The sequence below is a fragment of the Panthera onca genome, chromosome B2, assembly GCF_046562875.1.
Source record: "Panthera onca isolate mPanOnc1 chromosome B2, mPanOnc1 haplotype 2, whole genome shotgun sequence".
Taxonomy (NCBI): Eukaryota; Metazoa; Chordata; class Mammalia; order Carnivora; family Felidae; genus Panthera; species Panthera onca.
Window position 1 is genome coordinate 72574850 of NC_138343.1, and position 15817 is coordinate 72590666.

Consider the following 15817-nt stretch of genomic DNA (forward strand, 5'->3'; position numbering starts at 1 on the left):
GCCAAATACTAGTGCTTCCATGTAACAATGCTTAGTCAGGTTTCATTGACTGAGTAATAAATACAGCTCTGATGTAAATATTAACTGACTCTTGCTAAATAACTTCTAATATTAATTACAATCATTATCAAGAATGGAAACTTTCAGTTTACAGAAAGATTACTAGAATGCACTAAATAATAAAGCTTCAAAATGTAGAAGGCAAAAGTTTACATAAATTCTAGGGAAGAACTTGCAAATATCCATGGAAGTGGGAGATGATAACACACACATCTTACAATTTTTGATAGTTCAATTAAAATTAGAGAACTTTTTAAAAGATTTGAAATATGTAAAAAGCTTGATTTATTCGAGGTTATATTCTTATAAAAATATCACTTACCAAAACCAATTTAAAAAGAAATAATATGACGCCTAAGCATGAACACAGCAAAGCATGTATATATGAAAAAGTGTAACATTTTATTAAAAGACATTATAGATAATGTTTTCATAAGAAAGAAAATTCCATATCATAAAGATGTCATTTTCTCCAATGATCAATAGATTTAATCTACTTCCAATGGGATTTTTGAGGACTAATAATAATATAGCTACTCCTGAAAAAAGAAAAGTAAGAATATGTTATAAAGCTCATTGAGGCCATGTGGCATTGGCACAGGAACAGACAAGTACCGACAGAATGAAAAAGATGTATCAGAAACAGACCTAAGTTGGACATATAAGAGAGGTGACTTTGAAGGGCACTTGGAAATAAATAGATCTGTAAATAAATGAAGCTTATTTATGGTATATTATTTTAAAAATAAATGAAATGGGCTTTCTACCTCATGCCATACATCAAAATTATTTTTTAATGGACCAAAATCTTTAATGCTTATGTTAAAGTGGAAAAAAATTTTAAAGGGAACAAATTATATGAAGCAGTATTTCATAGAAGAGTCAATAGAAATGATCCAGACACATAATATATTAAATTTCATTAGAAATCATGTTTTAACATTGTAACATTATTTAGCACAGACTAGTTGGGTAAAACTTAAGAAGCATGGTAATTTCCAACATAGGATCAATGGAGACTCTTATGAAATTCTGATGGGAGTTTAATTTGGTATATATATTGATAGCATGTTGAAAACATGGATCTTCCTATTATCATCCCTAGCAATTTCACTACAGAGTGTGTACAAGAGATTCTAAAGCCTGAATTAAAGAACATATACAAGAATGTCTATTGCATTATTGTTCATAATAGCAAAATTTGAAAATAAACCAAAGTTTCCTTAATTGTAGATACATAAATAAAATTGTATCTTTTTAAAGAATAAAATATTACAGAACAGTGAAAGTAGATATATGCACCCATATTAAAACTCTTAAAAGAGGAGAAAAAACGGTAAGGGTCAGGAGAAAAGAAAGGGAATGAAAACAACAAGTTCAAGTGGTAGTTGCCTCTTGAACGGAAGCAGAGGGAATGGAATTGGGAACAAACCTGTAGATTTTTGTAATTCTGATGGTATTCTGGTTCTTGGGTTGGATGCTAGGTTCAGAGGTTTTCCTTTTGTTGTGAACATTATAGTTTAGACATATATACTGCGCACACTTTCCTTGGTATAAATTGAGCATTATTATGCAATGTAAACAATCTAAAACTAATGCCAAATGCAATTCACCTTCGTATTTCCAACACATAAACAGTACCAGCACATAATAGATCCTTCATACATATTTGATAAACCAAAGCATGAACCATTAAAAACACATTTTAAATATTTACAGTGGAAGGAGAAAGCCTTCAAAATACATACGAAAAGGAGGGCAACAGAGTGTAGAACAATGAAGCATTTTGATAGAGAACAAAGCCCAAGTTAGGACATAAAAGAAAGTCTATGACTGAGAGGCATTTCTTAAAACACTGAATCCACTTAACCAGATGTCATTTCACTTACAGTAAAAAGAGCTGTGGAGCTCTTTGTATTTATAATCTTAAAATCTTCTTCTTAGGGCAAGAAGACTAAGGCCAAACAGTAATAAGCATCATCAAAATCTAAGACCCAGAATTTATTTGTAAAACATGTTACAGGAAATTCAATTCATAAAACAACGTTTTCAGGCACAGGTCATCAGAATTTTAAGATTCTTGACAATTATCAAATACCCTTTCATGTAAAGTGCTGAACTTGCTGTTAGGTAGAATGAAATTCTCAGTACCAAGATATCAATTACTCCACTTTTATTTTAGGTGGACAAAGGGAAATTAAAACTAATTACTGTTTGTGTAAGTGGTACGATTTGTTGAAGGTCTATAAATGAATAATGTTCAACTGATAATTCGGAGAAAAAGTCTTTATCAAATGGATATATTTCTTTGGAGTGGTTCAGCAAATATGTGATTGTTTTACATAAAACTTTTGGCTAACCCACAGAAAGAGCTATATTACAGTCAAAAAAGATACTTCTAACACAAATCATATAATATTGCAAGGCTTTCCTTTCTCATCATACCCAGCAAGACTTTGCTGCATAATTTAGTGGTTAAGAGCCCTTCTTCAGAGCCAGGCTACCGTGGTCCAAATGTTGTCTGTGGAACTATCTGTATGACTTTGGGCAAATTTCTTAATTCCTCTGTGCATTAGTATCCTCATCTGAAAGTGGGAAATGATAATAACACTTAATTCATAGTTACTGTGAGAATTGACATCTAACATATGGTAGAAAAATCAACAAAAAATTATTCCTTAAATGATTTCATGGTGTTATAGTAAACAAGAGCTAATTTGTCAAATAGCATCAAATATTATCCTTGAGTTTTTATTCATATTGCCAGACACAGTGCTTGGTATATAGTGGGCACTTAGTAAAGAATTACAGAATAAAAATATTTGGGGATGCTTTTTATCGCTTTCTCAATGAAAGTCTTTCTCAACAAGCTACGAGGATTGACTGTAAAGAAAAAACAGCACTGGGAAATGGCTGGTGCTGGGAGTAGGGCAAAAGTCTGAGTTGAGGTATATAACATAAATGTTGCAAATATTCCCGCCTCTCTATGATATTGTGATCTCTACATTTCACACTGATAAAAGCTAACAAGCTATTCTGAAATTCAGTAAAGTCTTGGTTCATTCAAATAACATGTATCAAGAAGGTTCTAGACAGCAGTCATTATACTGTGGTCAGTAAACATACTGTTCCAGTTCAGCTGTTGCAGACACAGGTGGGAAAATATGTAATCACAAGAGTGTCATTTGTTAATAGTTCTGGAAAAATAAAAAAAAATTTAATCCACTGAAAGTAGGAAAGGAGCTGTTTATTTTTTCTTCTGTTACCTGATATCTGGGCAGAGAAGCAAATTACCTTATCTCAAAATTTATTTGTGGTATAGTGGTGTGTGGTGGTGAGTCAAAGGGAAAATCCTTTCCCGTAAGAGCTCCTATTGCAAACATTTAGAATTTTCCTGGGAAAAGATGTAATTCCTTTTTATCTTTTCTCTTTTCTCTAATTAGAAGTTATTCTCGGGGCACCTGGGTGGCTCAGTCAGTTGAGCGTCCGACTTCGGCTCAGGTCATGATCTCATGGTTCATGAGTTCGAGCCCTGCGTGCGGCTCTGTGCTGACCGCTCAGAGCCTGGAGCCTGCTTCGGATTCTGTGCCTCCCTCTCTCTCTCTGCCCCTCCCCCGCCCCCCCCCCCCCCCCGCACAATCTCTCTCGCTCTCAAAACTAAACATTAAAAAATTTTTTAAAAAGAAGTTATTCTCAATTATTAGGACCAAGGACACTAGTTTATAGATCCTTAGAATGTTTCTAGAAAAATGGCATCTTTTATGCCACCATCAAGATTAATTTATTGAAGGAATCTTGGTGAGAATTGAAAGTCATATAAACTTACTTTCTCTTCCACTTAGCATGCACTATATAGAATGTGTATAAAATTAAACCTATGTGGTATTAAAAATTAGTATGTGTATACATTTCCACACTGTATGGCTATTCATGGTATTGACTTTACTGGTGCACTTGGATGGATTAAATTTTAGTACAAAGTGAATTTAATAGCTATGATTGCTTATGCTATTTCCTGAGGTTAAGCTAGTTTCTTTTGAAAGGATCTGGCTATTGCAGATATTGAATTCAATGTTTGTTCACTTAATCAAGGTTTTATTACTCAGTCTTTAAAAAGCTATTCCACATGAAAATATCATTCCCTTCTCCCTTCCTTCTCAGCAGCCACCAACCCAGGAAAAGGGGGATTTAAAGCTGTTTCCAGAAAACAGACAAAATATTATGATACAGCATGGTCTGGCTTTCACATCTTAAAAGCTGAAACGTGCCTTTGCTAACTTGCAGTAGGCCATGAAATAATTATGTTGTGTGCTAAATGGCACTTTTCACTTTTCATTTGTGCTTCAACACTCAGTTTTCAGTAGATCTTTTAGAGAGGATCAGCATTCTTTGGAAACTAAAAACACACCACAGGTCAGCGCTGCACGGCCTGATGGGAAAAGAATGCGGTCCACAAAGGTGGTCTTTGTGAGACGTGACGACACGCCGGTATCTGTTACAGAATTGGCAGGTTCAGCGCTTCCCCTAGTGTCTGCTTCTGAAATACTAAACTCATCTGGGTTGCAAGGCACGACTCAAGGAAACAAGTAGGCTTTTAAGGCACCCAACCTGTTGCTCCAGAACAAGGATTAATTTCACACATTAAGGTGAAATCCTTCAGCAAAGGAGCTTGATGTTGTGTAGTGGGTTTTGGTAAAGGACCATTCAGTTTATCAATTTTTTTTTTTTTTAATGGAACTCAACTCTTAAGGTTCAAAGTGATCATTGGAATAGTGGGAACACTGACAATTTCTAGAAATGCATTGAGTGCTCTCATTGCCTTATTCTTTTCACTGAGTCTTGAGCTGTTTAATCGACAGAAGCAGCAATAGTTACTAATATTTTATGCTTGATGTTGGTTTCTTCAGGACTTTTTCCAAAATGAGGCACTTGGAAGTTCTATAAGCTTTATACATTAAAAGTGACTTTATTAGTATATGAAAATATTTTGTTTGAAAAAAATCTTTGGTATTTATACTTTATGTACCAAATTGAATTCTTTCCCACCTCTACTTCACACAAGAATTATTCTGCCAACTTTAGCACTGAAGTTGAGTGATCTAAACTGTCACATTTGGTCTTACATAAGAGTCCAATTCCAATGGCTAGATAACCTGTCTTTTTAGTTCTTTCTTTTTTTTTAATTCTTTCTTTAAAGTTTATTTATTTATTTATTTATTTAGAGACAGAAAGAGAGAGTGGGGGAGGGGCAGAGAGAGAGGGAGAGAATCACAAGCAGGTTCCACACTGTTAGTACTAAACCCAATACAGGGCTCAAACTCACAAACCGTGAGATCATGACCTAAGCTGAAATCAAGAGTCAGACGCTTAAGTGACTGAGCCACTCAGGTGCCCCTAGTTCTTTTTGAATTCAGTGCTTATGGTGCTATTTGATTCTTTTTGTCACTTGAAAATATTTTTTCTCTCAATTTATAGCTAACCACAATTTCAACCATGGTGGAATCTCAGAAATTTTCTGTGTTAGATTTATGAGGTAGCAAATATCTTTAGCACCTTATTTTTGAGGAAATTCAAAATAGTTTAAAAGTACTGACTTATTATGCATTACTGTGAAAAAAAAGGATATCATTTTTATTCACAAAGAATGACTTAAAGTTTTCTATAATCTATTATTTGGAGCCAGTGTACATCACTTTACTCTATAATTCCAAAGAAAACTTTGGTATGTTCTGAAATAATCCCAGTTACTTCCCTTTTCCTCTTTCTGTTATCATTGCGTGTAGTTCTTGTTTTGTTTCGTTTTAGTTTGTATTTAAACACATGTCAATACTATTACATCCATCTTACTCTATACTCAATTTTTTCAATGTTTCTGTAATAATGATGTGCACGATATCAACATGTGTAAACTTTACACTTTACAAATGCTTTCTGATGTATTATCACATTTGTTCCTCATTACCCCTCGAAGTAGTGAAGGACTTACCTAAGGTAACACTACTCATGTAACAATGGAGACCCAGTGTCAGGACTGCTGATTTTAAAGTCTCCCTTTCCTTTCCACAACTTTCTTTTGTATATAAAAAAAAGTATTACTTTTCATGTATATATTTTCCATCTTTAAAAAGGTCATGCATATTACTATTATATGTCAGCTGGAAAGATATCCAAAATATCCTACCCAGAGGCACGTTTTCCCACAAAGAACAAACTTTTCTGTTCTTCTTAGTCATGAAGCCATTGATTATCAAAATTAATTGTAAATAGATACATATCAACCCATGTAAAGGGAATATATTTTCAGGTAGGATGAGGTAAATGGAAATCCCAAAAATGAGAAAAAACAGTGTGAATCTTAGCCAATAACTGATAGTATAAAAACTTTAATGGTGGTTAAAATAAAAAAGATTGTCACCTTATAACTGACTGGAAGTTGTTCTCCAATACTGTCGTAACTTTATCTCTATGTAGATAGATTATATTCTATTTTTTTCTGTACTTTTCTTCTCTTGTTTTCCCAATGACTAATGCAATAGAATTATACAAGATTATAAAGGAATATTATGTAAACCTCTAATTCTACTGCATTAATACTATTTCTCTTTTCTGAACTATATTCCACAGTTTTATTTGTGTTTAAATTTTTGAAAATATTATGTATGTTCTATTTGTCATCCTTCCTTATCACTTATTATGTATGAAAGATTATTCTGGTTAATAGCAAGTGGTTATATTTTAATAATTTAATTTAACTTAATTTGTTGATATCATGTCCAGTTATTTTCTTCATACATTTTTTAAAAATTTGTTGTTTACTGTATAAGTAGATCAAGAGCAAAACCTGATGTTTTTGTAGCTGGCAGCCCACAGTTGCTTTTGCAAAGAGCTGCGTCTCTGGTTACATTTCTCTTTTATCTGGTTTGAGGATGAAATGGATGCTACTCTGGGAGGCCAGGGGTTTCAGATGGTGGAACCATATAATTTATCTCCCACATAGGAATATTTTTGACACTGAAAGAAGACACTAGAAGTAAATCACTCTGAACAATAAATCAAAATTGTTATTTCCTTGGGAGAACTGAGATATATGGTCCTTCTAGTTTTAAGTAAGTTCATAATATTCTTAATATTATTTTATAAACTGTTTTCTTAGTCAAGTAAAAGCACCAGAAATCCCCTTGTTGATAATTTTATGCTTCATAGCGCCACACAGTCTGTACCATTAGGGAGGAGACACTGACCACTCGGTGAGGAGTGTGCCAGGCTTGGCCTTATTAAGCAGACGTCAGTTTAGAGAAATGCAAACTACAAACTCCTGTGTAAGGTTTTTCAATTCTCTTTTTAAGGTAAAAGTTAAAGCAATGATATAAGAGGTGTACACTTTCGTCCATTCTTTGGTCTTGATAATAGAGATCTTAAGCGCTGTCAGTATTCTTCACCAGGTGTCGAGATCAGAGAGAATCTCATAGGATTCATTCACTTCTTCGAATGTGGTTTAAAGGACAAGTGAATCCTGCAACAGCTGATCTTTAAGGAAGACTTGTCTTTTTCAAATGGTAAGATACATTCATAAGATGCAGCACATGCACCTAAAGATTCTAGGGGTACATGGGATGCTCAGTCAGTTGAGCACCCAATTTGGCTCAGGTCATGATCTCAGGTTGAGTACAGGACTGGCATTAGGCTCTTAGCTGTCAGCGTGGAGCCTGCTTCAGATCCTCTGTCCCCCCCCACCCCCTCTGCCCCTTCCCCATTCAACACTCTTTCTCTCTCAAAAATAAACATTAAAATAAATAAATAAATAAATAAATAAATATCCTAGAAATGATAGTGCTAAGGCTTTTCACATTACATTCCATCATCACAATTATAAAGTATTTATTGCATTTCCTCCACAATCCCCCATGCTGTGGTGATTTTGCAAGGAACAGACTCTCACAGGACAGAGGCTAGAGACTAGTAGTAACTTTACTTACAACCATGGTGCATATATTGGAAATGACTTCTGCATTTAAGTTAGAAAAATAAGTGGAAATGTGACACAAATTCAAGCAGGCACAGAGTGACTGGTAGCAGGAAACTAGGAGAGAATGGAGATAGAGGGTCACAAAGTATAGAAAAGCAAGGTGAGCCCTAAAAGGTTGAGATCAGATGTTTGGAATTGATTTGAAACAACGTAAAAGTCTAAACATATATGAGTGTAAAGTATCTGTTCTCAGGACCTGCCTAGAACATTTATTGAAGCTAGGATTTATGAACATGGCAAAAGAGTTAACAGAAAAGAGCCCATGATATGATTAATACATTTTGTTTATATGAATAATTTAGGTATAAATATGTTCATGAATTTTTAATTACTATAAAGTGGAATTTGGATATTACATGACAGTTCTCTCTCTTCAAAGAATTGGTGGTTGCCCTTGGTCATTCTGGTAGCGAAAATTGGAAGCCTCCTTTTAAGTGCCTATTTTCACTCACAGTTATTCTCAGCCTAATTTAGTTTTTCAAAATGATTTTTAGGAATAACCAGTGTAAATCAGTATCATCATTGCTTTGCTTCCGTCAATGATCACTGCAGATTTCTATCTACTGTTACCTAGGCCGTAGCTATAGTCGATAGATAGTCACCATAAACAGTAGAGTCCAAAGGCAAAGTCAGACCCAGGGCTCTTGAACTCCTTAAATTAATTTCCTGCCTTCCTGGACTAATGCACATGCTACTATTCAGGAGCTCTGTATTATTCAAAAGCCCCTTCTTAATTTGTGATAGTTAGGAGGTTCCTCCACTCTTATGTTCCTTTGTCTTTCCAATGTCATCTTGTCTGTATCACAAGAAAGTTCTCAAAAATTCAAACTGTTGATAGCACCACTACTTTCTCTCCTTAATGCTATTATTGATTTTGTTTTTTAACGTTCAAATATGGTCTGTCCTTTCGAATATCTTTCAGTGCAAGGTGATACCAAGTTGTGGACTTTATTGGCCAGCATGATATAGAAGTTCTAAAATTTGTACACTGTGAAATGTTCTGGCCTTTGGTAGCTTGGAAGAAATTTCCTGCAAAGCCATGTAGTTGTGGCATATTTTTGGAAGGGAGTTTAGCAATTTGTTTTAATAATTAATATTTCAGTTGGTTTATTTCAATTTTCCAATTCTGAAGATAATCAATAATTTATATTCTTAATTTATATTCTTCTAAGATATACACATATTTATAAACAAATTGACAGAGTTGAATATAGTATTCTTTTACAATTTTTAGTCTTTCTATTTATAGGCATACTTGCTGTTATTTTTACTTTTTATTTTGGAAAATGTTAAACTTACACAAAAGTGGAGAGATAAGTTAATGAGCTCTCCTGTCACCCAGCATCAGCAGTTATTAACTTATGTCAATCTTAATTAATCTCTACCCTCATCTGTTTCCTTTCTCCATTGATTTATGCTGAAGTAAATCCAAGACATTTTATCAGTTTATATGTAAATATTTCAACACATAAAACATCAAAACAGGAGAACTGTAAAAAGCCTCTATCCATTAGCATTATCACTTCTGAAAACATTAACTATTGTCATCAAATATCTAGTAAGTGTTCACATTTGCGAAAATAGCTTTTTTTAGTTGCATATGTTGATTTATTTTTAATCAATAGACTTCCCTTCGCTCTTTGTTTAAAATTTTCTGATTATATACCCATGAGATAAACATGTTGCTTTGCATCTTGTTGAGGACTGTACTGTGCACTCCCCAAAATCATATTTTGGAGCTCTAACTCCCAATATGACTATATTTGGGGATAGGGCCTATAAAGAAATCATAAAGATTAAATAAGGCGATGAGGGTAGGGCCTTAATCTGATAGAACTGTTGTCCTTATAAGAAGAGGAAGAGACCCCATAGATATCTTTCTCTTTCTCTCTCTCTCTTTGTCTCTCCATCTACACACAGAAGAAAAGTCACATAAGGACACAGGGAGAAGTCAGCTGTCTGCAAGCCAGGAAGACCTTCACTAGACACTAACCCTGATGGCACCTTGATCTTGAACTTCCAGCCCCCAGAACTGTGAGAAAATAGTTACCTGTTGTTTAAGCTACCTTGTCTGCAGTATTTTGTTATCGCTGTCTAAGTTAACTAAAACACCCCTTTGGGGGAACCTAGTGGCTAAATCAGTTAAGTGTCCAACGCTTGGTTTCAGCTCAGGTCATGATCTCAGGATTGTGAGATTGAGCCCTGTGTCTGGCTCCAGCCTGGGTATGGAGCCTGCTTGGGATTCTTTCTCTCTCCCTCTCTCTCTGCCCCTCCCCTGCTCACTTTCTTTCTCTCTCTCTCTCTCTCTCAAAAAAACCAAAAAAACAAAAAAACTAATAAAAAAAAGTTTTCCAGTTATCAATCTATATTGCTCCTCAGTTCCAAATCCACCTGTCATTACCTTGCTTATGATATTGGAAAATATTTTCTCTTACAAGTGGGCATGATATTCAGCTCTATCAGTAGGGATTCTAGAGGAAGAAAGGAATTCTGCCTCCTGGCTCTGGTATGCTCTTTTGGCTCTTGTGTAGTGCGAGGTGGCCAGCATCACAAGGCACCTTCTGTGGACAACTTCCCTGGCACCCCTTTGGGTACTTTTGCAGGAAGTTCCAGGATAAGCACCTTCTTGTGGGAGGAATTTCTCAACTACCTCGAAGAAAGTTTTTCCAGTGAATTTCTCCAGGGTGAGTCTCCTCTTGGGCAATTTCTTCTGAGATTCTCAGCAAATCCCTCCATGTGGCACTTCAGTGAATCTGCTATTCAGTGTTTCTTGACCACACCCTCTCCCATGAGATTTAGATCTCATTACTGGTTGGTAGTCTTTCCCTGATTTCAAGATTCTTGAGTGTTCTGTTTCAGCCCTTGGGCCAGTGGCAACTCCCTACTGCCACTCCTATATTATTTAGAATTCTCTTTACTCCACACTATGGAATCCCTTATTGTACCAATCCTGAAGTAGTTAATGTTTCTTTATATTAAACTTTTCCTGAGGTACCTGGATGGTACAGTCAGTTAAGTTGATTTCGGCTCAGGTCATGGTCTCTCTGTGAGATTAAGCCCCCCATCCAGCTCATCGCTGACAGCATGGAGGGTGCTTAATGTTCTCTCTCCATCTCTCTGCCCCTCCCTCACTTGTGTGCATGTTCTCTCCCTCTCAAAATAAATAAACATTTTAAAAAAAAAACACTTTTCCTGTCCAAATTACTATATGGTTTCTGTATCTTGTTTAGACTCAGACTGATATAAAAAGGCCTGATCAGACCCAAATTCAGTTTTGTTTTTGTTCAACTTTTGCAAGGCTACTTTATAGGTATGTGTATATTCATCAGCAAATGTATGATGTCTGGATTTCTGTCTGTGATATCAGCAGTCATTGATGATTATGCATTTCATTAATTCATTAGGGTTTGCAAAGGCTTGAAAATTGATATTGTTTCTATCTTTATTGAGATATAATTTAAAAATAAAATTGTAAGATATTAAAAGTGTACAACATAATGATTTAATATATGTGTACATTCTGAAAGGATTCCCATTATTGAATTAACTGACATCCATCATTTCACATATTTGCCTTTTTTGTGTTGTGTGTGAGAACATTGAAGTTCTTACTCTTTACTCTCAGCAAATTTTAATTATACAATACAGTGTCATCAACATATTCTAATTTTATCATTCCTTTTTCTAATGAGTAACTGGAAAACTTCTATAAAATAGAAGCATCCCTTCATCACTATTTGGTTACTCTGAGATACAGATGATAAATAAAAGATACAATAAATGCATAACTATATGTGATGTTTTCTTTCCCCTTGATCAACTTTTCAAATCATGCTTTCTGTCATTTTCAAAATAATAATTTTCACTTGCTAGTACCCATCAAAATGTCTTTTGGGGGGACATCCCTGTGAGCTCATGGAAATAAATATATTTGATATGTTCACTGTGTTTCGTTTATCCTTATTAGTGATCTAATTGTCCCAACTTCAGTTACTTTGGGTCTTATCATGGTTTCTGAGTCCTTATTTTCTACTCTGATGAGATATTCCATGTTTAACCTTCTGTATTTCCTCCATTAAGTCTAGAATCCACCATTTCTGAAAAGAACATTTTATCTTTATTAGAGGATGATTTTGAGATTCCCCAATTATAGGTTCTTGGGATGCTTATTGCTTTAAGATTAGTCTAGATATGCTCAGTGTTCAGAAATAATAAATAGGTATTTTTTAAGGGAAAACATATCTAATTTATACTGATATTTCCAATTCAAAATGAGGATTAGAATTTTTATGTTTTTGATGTTATATGTATATTTCTCTTCTTTTGCACTGAAGTCTTAGATCCTAAAGACATGCAAGTTTATTCTGTTTTCTATGTACTCTCCCCATTCATCTCTCATTTTTTGATGGTTGTGCTTTATCTGTCTTTCCAGGACATTTAACAATTTTTATTTACTGGAGTGTTTTTATTAGGAATGGGTGTTGAATTTGGGCCAAGTTTTTTTCAGCATCCCTGGGGATATATATATAATTTGTCTTTGTAGATTTATTATTATTATGTATTAATGGATTTCCTAATATTGAACGAGTTGTACATCCTTGAAATGTCTGATTTATCATTTTGTTAATATGCTATTGGGTTATGTTCATAATTATTTCATTTAGTACTTTTTCATTGATATTCATAAGTGGCATTAGTTTTTAATTTAATTTTTATACTATCTCTATCAGAATTATATATGAATGTTTCACTTGTTCTAAAAAGAATTTGAAAGTTTTCCTTCGTTTTTATACTTTGGAAAATTTTATGCAATATTGGACCTTTGATGTTTTGTTAGAATTCTACTGTGAAACCATCTGGATCTACCTCTTTTTGGAGGGTCAGTTACAGTGGTATGCTAGAGCTTGCTCAAACTAGTGTCAAAAGTAGATTGTTAGGGGCGCCTGGGTGGCGCAGTCGGTTAAGCGTCCGACTTCAGCCAGGTCACGATCTCGCGGTCCGTGAGTTCGAGCCCCGCGTCAGGCTCTGGGCTGATGGCTCGGAGCCTGGAGCCTGTTTCCGATTCTGTGTCTCCCTCTCTCTCTGCCCCTCCCCCGTTCATGCTCTGTCTCTCTCTGTCCCAAAAATAAATAAAAAACGTTGAAAAAAAAAAAATTAAAAAAAAAAAAAAAGTAGATTGTTAAACGTTCAGGAATTATATAAGCTCATTGTTGAATATAGTCACTATTAAATAATATAGAATCAAACAACATTTCAATCTCTGCAACTATACAAAAAGATAAAGGAAGAGTTAGTAAGAGTGTAGTGAATAGTGAATACATTCATTAATCCCAAAAGTTTGTGTCTGTTATCCCTCCTGCCAATCCTTCCTTATTCCCATATCTAGACAACCATGGCAGCATACTTTTTTTCCAGCATAATTATTTTGAGATTTATCTTCATTGTTGCATGCACCAATAGTTTATTGTTATTTATTGTCATATATTATCCATTCTATGGCGATGCCCCAGTATGTTTATCCATTTATCTCTCAATAGGCATTGGGGTTGTTTCTGGTTTTTGGCTGTTGCTGAATATCTTTTCATGAACTTATTTGCCATCTGTGTATCTTATTTGTTGACGTATTCAAATATTTAGCCATTTTTGATTGGGTTGTTTGTTTTTTTTCCATTACAGTTTGAGACTTCCCAAATATTCTGGATACATATCCTTTAGCAGATACATGATTCACAAAATTGTTCTTGTATTCTATGGTTCATATTTTCATTTTTGTGACATGACAGTGCAACTTAAATAGGAACATGTTTTATTATGTTGATGAAGTTAACTGATCAAATTATTTTATGGATTGCATTTTTACTATAATTAAGACATTTTTCCTAACCCAGGATCATGAAGATTTTATCTTCTGTTTTTTTTCTAGAACTTTTATATTTTTAGTTTTTTAAAAAATACCTTTTTTAATGTTTATTTATTCTTGAGAAAGAGAGAAAGAGAATGAGAGAGAGCAAGCGTGAGCAGGGGAGGAGCAGAGAGTGAGGGAGAGAGAATCCGAAGCAGGCTCCACACTGTCAGTGCAAAGCCCAATGTGGGGCTTGAACCCACAAACCATGAGATCCTGACAGAAGCCAAAGTCAGATGCTCAGCTGACTGTCAGGCATCTCAGTGTTTTTAGTTTTATATTTAGATCTATGATTATTTTGATTAAGTTTCTGTACATGGTACAAAGTATGTGTCAGAGTTCATTGTTCTGCATGGATTTCCAGTTTTTCCAGCATCATTGTTGAAAATGCTATAATTTTTTCAATGAATTGCCTTTGCACCATTGTCAAAAGTCAGTTGTCCATTATCTCATGATATATTTCTATGTCCTTCATTCTGTTGATCTATTTATGCCGATACATTAGCCTTCCAGTTTTGTTCTTTTTCAAAGTTAGTTTAGCTACTCTAGGCCCTTTGCATTTCCAAAGGATTTTTAGACACAGTGTTCAATTTCTGTAAGAAAATCTATTTAAATTTTATCACAATTGTGTTGAATCTATAGACCAATTTAAGAAAAATTGACATTTTAACAATATTTGAGCTTTCCAACTCATAAATATGAGTATCTGTCTCCATGTATTTAGCTCTTTATTTTTTCTCAGTGTTTTATAGTTTTCAATGCAAATGTCCTGTACTTTTGCCAGATTTATCCCTAAATACTTCATATTTTGAGGCAACTGAAAATGACACTGTTTTATTTATTTCAATTCCCAGTTGTTAGTTGTTATATAGAAATACACTTGATATTTGTGTGTGTGTGTATATGTGTATATGTATGTACATATACATAATGTATACACTTTACAATCCAGATAAACTTTCTAAGTAGTTCTAGTAGCTTTTTTTAGTAGGTTGCATCAGTTGTCTTATATAGATGAGCCTATTTTCTGTGAATATAAGCAATTTACCTCTTTTTCTAATAGAGACACCTCTTACTTCTCTCTCTTTTTTTTTTTTTAACTTCTTTAACATATATATACATATACATATGTTATATATAAATGGTCACAGCAGGCATACTTGCCATATTGATCTTAGGAGGAAACAGTATTCATTTTCTCATCATTAAGTGCCACTGGGTTTTTTTGTTTTTGTTTTTTTTTGTTTGTTTTTTTTTTAATTTTTTTTTTCAACGTTTTTTATTTATTTCTGGGACAGAGAGAGACAGACAGAGCATGAACGGGGGAGGGGCAGAGAGAGGGAGACACAGAATCGGAAACAGGCTCCAGGCTCCGAGCCATCAGCCCAGAGCCCGACGGGGGGCTCGAACTCACGGACCGCGAGATTGTGACCTGGCTGAAGTCGGACGCTTAACCGACTGTGCCACCCAGGCGCCCCACCACTGGGTTTTTTATATGCCCTTTATCAGGTTTATCAGGTTGAGGACACTCCCTTTTACCCATAGTTTGCTGAGAATTGTATCAAGAATGTATGTTAGGTTTGTCAAATGCTTCTTCTGCATCTACTGAAATTTTTATATGGTTTTCTTTCTTAATTTATGAATATGTTGAGTTATACTGATTGATTTTTAAGTGTTAAAACACTTTGCATGCCTGGAATAAACCCCTGTCCTTTTCATGTACTGTTGGATTCAGTTTGGCTAACATTTTGTTTAGAATTTTTGTGTCTTTGTTCATGAGGAATGTTGAACTGTAGTTTTCTTTTTTTGTAATGTCTTTGTATGGTTTT

At 34.6% G+C, this 15817-nt stretch overlaps 1 long non-coding RNA gene across 2 annotated transcripts in view; it reads left to right on the forward strand.

The window, feature by feature from the left end:
* Positions 1-11517, forward strand: part of LOC132667318 (uncharacterized) — a 493653-nt gene extending 482136 nt beyond the window's left edge. Inside the window, exons 7-9 of one of the 2 annotated variants that reach the window (XR_009605082.3) lie at positions 7503-7616; positions 10007-10120; positions 10690-11517. This is a non-coding gene — a long non-coding RNA (uncharacterized LOC132667318). Of the gene's footprint in view, positions 1-7502; positions 7617-10006; positions 10388-10689 lie in introns of those variants that run through there. The other variant, XR_009605080.2, reaches the window with a different exon arrangement.
* The last annotated feature ends 4300 nt before the right edge of the window (positions 11518-15817 follow it).